Raw genomic sequence first — 8,206 nt, forward strand, 5'->3', positions numbered from 1 at the left:
AAGTTGTTAATGCTTCCAAACAAATGTATAAGCAAACAAATTTTTGTGAGAAAATATATTTCTTACGTTCTTGATAACAACTCAATTAAACGAGGATTTATACCAGATATATGTAAGCTGCTGACCAAATATAACATGCAATTTGTGCTAAATAGCTACTTCTCCGTAGAAAGAGCCACCCCAGATAAACACACTTGGAAACGCATGGTTAACAATGCTGTTATACTTAAATGCAAGTTATGCTGGGATATCCGTACTTCCAATGATTGCGATTTTATGTTATTTCGTATTCTTCATCCATGTTTACAACCTGCTATTATGTATACTATTTCAAGAAAAAGTAGTTTTCGTCACACAGCAAGGAGTATAGCGAAATTGTGGTGCAGACCTTCGATTTTACGAAACAGACATTGTGCTAAGTGTAACTTAACCTTTCAGGAAGAGCTTGTACATATATTAAGCGAGTGTTAGCACACATTAGCAATTAGAGAAGACTTTACTACCCAAATGAATACTATTTTGAAGGAACATGACTATGAAAGCTTAAATAACTTAGAACAAATACGACTTCTCGGAGCACCTTTAGAACCTTTTATAGACACGGACAACAACGCTCTACTTCTGCAATGTTCATACAATTATACATTACGGTGTATAAGTGCATACTTTGACTAGAGTTTGCTGAAGCGACATTTAATAGCGCTTATCATAATAACCGAGCTTGGTTGCTAATCAACTACCGATTATAACCATAATCATAATCACTTTTACCTCAACCTATCTACGTGCACAGCTAAACCAAACAGTATAGAAACATGTTCCGTAAAAGCCTCTTGTTCTGTTTCGTTAGTGTGATTACACAGCAATACTTGTATACAATGCATGCATCGTTTTCTTATACATACCTTTTATTATACTCATCACAGCTATGTTTATAATCACTAATTAAATCCGTAGCTCAAATAACAATGTGGACCCGTTAAAGGATGAAAAAAAATAGAATACAAAACCTAAAAACAAAAGCATCCAATGTACATATGTGTAACTAAATGTATACATATTATATATAATTATGTAAGATACGTTTTCCCTGCTTATTGTGTTAACTTGTTCTATATTGCTCAATGTTAGAGCACCTTACACGTTGTAAATATATTTGGATATCTTCTGTATAGGAGGAAAAAAAGATTTGATTGGTTATAAGCGGAGAAATAACGGACCGCTTTGTGACAGCTCTTGTGTCCTTTTTTCAAATTGTATTCCTTATCTTAAAGAAGGGTTCATTAATCAATCTAAATTGTTTGATATATGCTTTGTATTTCGTCGTTTTAAATTACGTTGAAAACAAAAGAAAACTCAAATTATAGCAGAACAATAAGACATCTATGCAAAAACTTGTCTAATAATAATATTTTTTGCATTTTTCGAAAATGTCCACGTCATGGTCTGTTCAAATGAAAGTTTCTGTGAGGGACTTTCTCATGAGCATGAGATTAAGCTCTTGTAAATCTTATGTAAATAGAGGATCTGTCACGAGTCGTCATATTATACGCAATATTATTTAACGAGTTCATGTCATGTGTAAATAAGCGAGCCTTTGGGATACATACATAAAGTCTCATTGTTTTGATTTGTTGAGGAACAATATCGTACGTAGAAAAAAGTTACATTTTACAGAGCGGCGCGTAAGTGTCCCACTATTTCGTTCGTAACTTAGGAACAAACAATTTATTTTAATACCTAAATATTTTTTTTTGCTTGATACGGTTGGTTCGCGGTTTGTCATTATACTAAGTCATCGTGAAGTTTTGGCTACTGAGCTTGCCAACTAGCACACCTCATATCGGTCAAGCCTAGGTTGATATGACGGTCAATTTGAATCAATGTATAACTTGACCTGCAAAACGTTTTAAGGTATGTTTAAACAAGTTGTTAAATAAGCTGGAAGGATTAAGCTGGTACGTCTGGTAAGTGAAGTAAATAGTTTACATTTAGTATGATACCATGTACGTATATGTATATTACATGGTATTGCTTTAAATAAAAGCAAACTATAACCAACTACTACTGTTTCAAATGTGTTTAACTGATTGTTATGGATTTTCATCAATACAAAGTAGGTAGGGAAGGCAAAAAACCCAAATACTTCAAAAACAAATCGTTTAATTAAGATTTTCGGTACACTCTTTTACTCTCTGTATATCCTTAGTGTGTTTACCAGATATTCAACGGAATGACTTCCACGGAAGACAACGTTTTGTACCGGGAAGCGACACCAGACAATAAGACAGCGGTAATCGATATTCGACGGAACGTCTATGATGGCATGGACTACCTCGAGGCTTATTATGACGCGTTAATGGCAGCCGAAACCATCACATGTTACGTTGCTATCTTTTAAAAACAAGTTGTGGGTACGTTAACTTCGTATTAACAGATAATTACACAATCTATTTTAAGTCGTCCCAAAAAATGAGAACAAAGTGACTTATATAAGTACTCATATTAAATTGTTCTATATAATATTTTTGAAAAAAAAAAACACACATTAATATACAAATTGGCGTTGTTGATACCCATTTATAGATTATTCCTTAGTTTAAGCCTATTATTAATTAAAACTTCACTTGATGTAGGACACTGATTAAGACATGACAATGCATCAAACAAACAACACTTTTAATGACATTGTGGTGATTAATTTAGTAATTTGTAATAAATGTAGGCTTTAGTGCCGCTATGTTGGTGGACGGAGGGAGAACGTATCTGCCACGGGTGGCCCGAGTCAGTCCGCTGGTAGCAGGCAAGGGCGTTTACTCGGCCCTTAAAAATCACGCGGCCAGTCCATCGGGCGCTGAATTTGAGGCTTTCACGGCATCCGACGACAATCCTAACATCCTCAAAGAGTCCTTCAAGAACGCCTACCAGCTTGTTGTTACAAGAGTAAGCCGGGATATTTTGAAATAGTTCTTAAACTGTATTAATTATGTACACTTAGTTCTGATTGCAGCTTATATCTAAATTGTGTAATAATACCTGTCATCTTACCAAAAGACTATATTTGACAAACTTGTTTTTAATTCTTATATACAAGTATATATTTACTTACATAATTGTGTTCCTTCTTTGTATATTTAAAATCGATCGGTCTGTATATCACTGTATTTTGATAAAAATCTAGTTTTGTGTTGTCATCGGTCCATATCATATTTTTGGCCGGTCAAGACCTCGCCAAAATGTAATATGGACCGCTGACGTCATACAACTGGTAAGTGCGGCTTGCTATTTTCACAACGGCGTAAATTTGTCGCAAGAAAACATGATAAGCTTTGTTCAATGATCCACAACTTGAGTTCTTTAAAAATATTGAATGTTAATATAAAATGTTCGGTATAATATAAGAAATATTAACACACCAATTCGTGGCATATGCCATTATAAGGCCATTCAGCGCCCCCGAAGGTGAATATACTATTTCGGTGGCTTACTGGCCGGTCCTTATAATGTAATATGACCCTCATTGGTGTGTAAAATTTCTTAATGGTATTTATACTCTTCATAAAATTATCCGCTACATGATTGATGCCGATGCCTTGAAGTCTCTCCAAATAATTAAACTGACGGGCTCAGTGAGGCAGATCGATAGACAGGCTTTTACTAAATATTTGACGACACCTGAAACAAGCGGTTACCTTTTCCCGGACGGGAAGATCATTGTAGATTGGCTGCCGTTTCGACTAGTGCCGGAAAATGTTTCGACGATTTTTTATGGGAGGGGAACAAATGTGCGGTATTTTCCTCGTTTGCAACAGAAACTCCAACAAACGGTCTTGTTACCATAAATACAATGTACAAGACATCTCAGCTGAAGTACCATTGTAACATTGACATTTATGGCACAGAGGTTGATAGTCTGGAAGACCATATGTTGCATAATCTTACGCAAATAAAAGAGGCAGATTGCGACACCACGAGCTTGATATTATATACACCGATGTACTTTCATACCGAATATCTTAATAAAGTGCTCAGTGGTTTTGGTTTAACCCGGATGTCCGAGTCGGGCTCCTCATTGATAATTTCAGAGCAATATCTATATGATAGAAAACTAACATATTATTAAAATCGTGTTGTTGTTTTTTGGTTGGTTTTATTATGATGACGTGACTGATATACATATTCGACTGCCGTTTGCAGGCGATACACGTTAGCTCCTCCCGACAATTCAGTTTCTGCTAGATCCGACAGTAGACCAACTGATGAAAGGTTCAACGATACGTATTCAAGTGGAACTAGCAACAAATTCACGGAGGTCATGTCCGTAACTGATCTACAATATTGGTGATCGTGAACCAACAGGTATGCACCAATACGCAATGACGTTGTACATTGTGTTGGCCATACATCCCTCGACCGTCTGTTTTAGAACGACCTACAACTCGAATATGTCGATGAGGCACCGACAAGTTGATAAAGTCAATAACTGGATATCAAATGGCGACCCAACCTACTATCGATCTCTTAGATATTTTTCCGCCGCATACACTTCATATTACGCCACGTACCACAAGACATCTACTTGAGATTGAAGCAGCGGAGCGAGTAATATAGTAGCACGTTCCACTTCCGCCTATTTTACTCTGTTGTAACGTAGCTATCATTTAGTCCATGGTGTACTAGTAGACATCTACTTACATCAAATCCACATCCGCCGTCCTCTTACATTTATAAATCACGGCTAACTCAAATCTAAAAAACAGTCGCTTTGATTCAGGCACCTGGACAAGAAATAGCAGTCGGTTTGATTATCCAATGGTTTTCGCGATCATTTACCCTCATTCCTTAGGCTTCGATATACCAATTCTATGACAGCATATCCTATGGTATCTGTCTTATCATGGCTTTGTTAAAGGGAGCTTAATGCAACTGTACATATTTCATGAAAGAGACATTACACCAGGCTGTATTAAATATTCGACTGTTAGAGTCAATATACACTTACAATAGCTATTGCTATTGCCATGTATTAGCCTTTTGCACGGGCTGTTTTAGCTCACAGACCATTGAGTTCTCTCTGAGAACTGATGTTTTAGTGCTGACCTACAATGCAAGCACGGCCGTTCAGTATAGGATGCTTGTGATAAAGAAGGGATTCAGACGCTCTGAACATTGATAGAATGCATCCTTAGGTGAACGACTTAAATTGTGTTTAAACGGAACAGGATATTGAAGTGTCTGCAATTCCCAGTTAAGCACAGAAACATAAAAGTCGGCTGCAATGCCCTAGCTCCTTAGGCGGTCACTCAGCAACTAGGCTATCTGAGGGGTCGCTCTAAGCCCTGAAGTCGACGTAAAATATAAATGCTGTCGACTATTCTTCTCATACCTGAGGTAAGTAAATAAGTTTTCACGAAGTTAGCAGCACAGTCCCTCTATTAACGAATCAGAACGCAAAATGTAAGTTTCGCTTCAATTTCTTCCATATTATCTTTTGTGAATGTTTGCTCGTGAGTTGTTTCACAACATTCCGTAAGAATAGAAATATTGAGTTATTTCCGCGCTGCTTACACGATGTATACAATAATTATCGTTCCCAAAAGTATGGCAGCGTCTTTTAAACTCGCTCTGTCAATAATTTAACATTTTATTTCCTCCAATGATGGCATTTACTTTTAAAGTGTTAAATCTTTATTACTGTTCTGTAACCATGGATCTTATGCTACTAGGCAATTTAATACAAAGAAGAAGCTGAATGAGACGATCTCAGGTTATAGAAACTGTGTCTTAATTTTCCAAGAAATGTTCCCTAAACTACATTACACATTCTAATTGTATCCTAATGAGACATTGTACTGCCTGTGTGGTTTATTATCCAGCTTCAGCAAACTAATTGGATATTTTATCTCATAATTCCAATAAAAAATGCAGACAACTACTCTTTAGTGCCATGTTTCCATACGCAGTTATAATTAAATATAATTCTTAAAGCGGTCTTAATGTATCAAAGATATTAAACGCTGTTACAATAAACAGTCCGAGAATACCAGCCATATTTAAACCTACATGTCATTAGAAAATCGCTTATTTTCAAGAAACATGATTCCGAATATTGATTCGATTTCCTCTTTGTATTAAACAATCTGACCCACAAATATAAAGCTCGTGTTCCGGCTGTAATGGTCAATGTCGATACCTGTTCACCCTTTATAATGTTGACAGGTATATGTGGACACTTGCTCACGCTATATATGTGGACACTTGCTCACCCTATAAAATGTCGGTAGGTATATGTGGACACTTGCTCACCCTATATATGTGGACACTTGCTCACCCTATATATGTGGACACTTGCTCACCCTATTATATATGTCGATACCTGCTCACCCTATATAATGTTGATAGGTATATGTGGACACCTGTTCACCCTATATATGTGGACACTTGCTCACCCTATATAATGTTGGTAGGTATATGTGGACACTTGCTCACCCTATATAATGTTGGTAGGTATATGTGGACACTTGCTCACCCTATATATGTGGACACTTGCTCACCCTATATAATGTTGGTAGGTATATGTGGGCACCTGCTCACCCTATATATGTGGACACTTGCTCACCCTATATAATGTTGGTAGGTATATGTGGACACCTGCTCACCCTATATATTTGGACACTTGCTCACCCTATATATGTGGACACTTGCTCACCCTACGTAATGTTGGTAGGTATATGTGGACACCTGCTCACCCTATATAATGTTGATAGGTATATGTGGACACTTGCTCACCCTATATAATATTGATAGGTATAGGTGGATACCTGCTCACCCTTTATAATGTTGATAGGTATATGTGGATACCTGCTCACCCTATATATGTGGACACTTGCTCACCCTATATATGTGGACACTTGCTCACCCTACATAATGTTGGTAGGTATATGTGGACACCTGCTCACCCTATATAATGTTGATAGGTATATGTGGACACTTGCTCACCCTATATAATGTTGATAGGTATATGTGGACACTTGCTCACCCTATATAATGTTGATAGGTATATGTGGACACTTGCTCACCCTTTATAATGTTGAAAGGTATATGTGGACACCTGCTAACCCTTTATAATGTTGATAGGTATATGTGGACACTTGCTCATCCTATATAATGTTGGTATTTGCTTGCTGAATATTACTATGTAACCTAAATGTCCTCAGTACATCATATATAAATAAGTTATAATTAAGTTATTCTAGTTTGAATAGTGGCTCTTTATTTTAACTGAAATCGGACATGAAATGTTTGTTGTTGTCTTGCTTACATAGAAGATGGACATTTAGTTACTTAAATCAAGAGAGTTTTAATGCGTTACACATCAGATGACTTCAAGTGTGTTAAATGCACGTTAACGCTTAAGTATATCCATTAAAATATTTCATCATGTATTAAATCAGTAAACTAGTAAGTGTAGCCGGATTGTATTTGAATAAAAAGTGTATGAATGGGTAGTAATTATGACAAATTTCTAGCGATGGAACTTGGTACATAAGCTAAGATACCAAGTGCGATATCGCTTAATATCCATCGTGTGATTTGTGCTCAGCTTGTACGGCTATATATTTCTATTTTTGCAATGGGTCATACGCCTAACAATCTACAAGGTTTCTTGAAGAACTGTACTACTAATTGATATTGTAAATTTACATATTCTATATATGAATAAAATACCGACGGTGATACCAAAATTGACGCCGAGGTTTGTAGAATAGCTTTCTATAACCTCCAAATAAACACTAGTTTATGTCTAAAATTCGGTCTTCATATATCAACTATAGATTATTATAAGTGAATATAGAAACATCGTCTGCTAAAATGATTTATATATGTTTGTTTCCCAATGCAGCAGTAACACGGGGCAGATAACGCACATATTTTTGTGCAATAGCCAAACGTTTTTGGTTATTTAAGTGAACACCATTCGCTAGTTGTAAACATGTCTTGTTTCTGTTAAAAACAAATGCGTGAATGATTGCAGGAAAACAATGTTACTTGTCTTTTTAGTAGTTTATACAAACTCCCCAGCACAGACATGCCTGCTTGACGCACACCTCAAGCACCGACGGTGTTGCTGTAACCCGAAATTGAGTGGAGAATCATCTGCTCCCAGACTTCTACTTATTAATAAGCTTAACTGACTTACTGACTT

Source organism: Mya arenaria, chromosome 3 (genome assembly GCF_026914265.1).
Source record: "Mya arenaria isolate MELC-2E11 chromosome 3, ASM2691426v1".
Lineage (NCBI taxonomy): Eukaryota > Metazoa > Mollusca > Bivalvia > Myida > Myidae > Mya > Mya arenaria.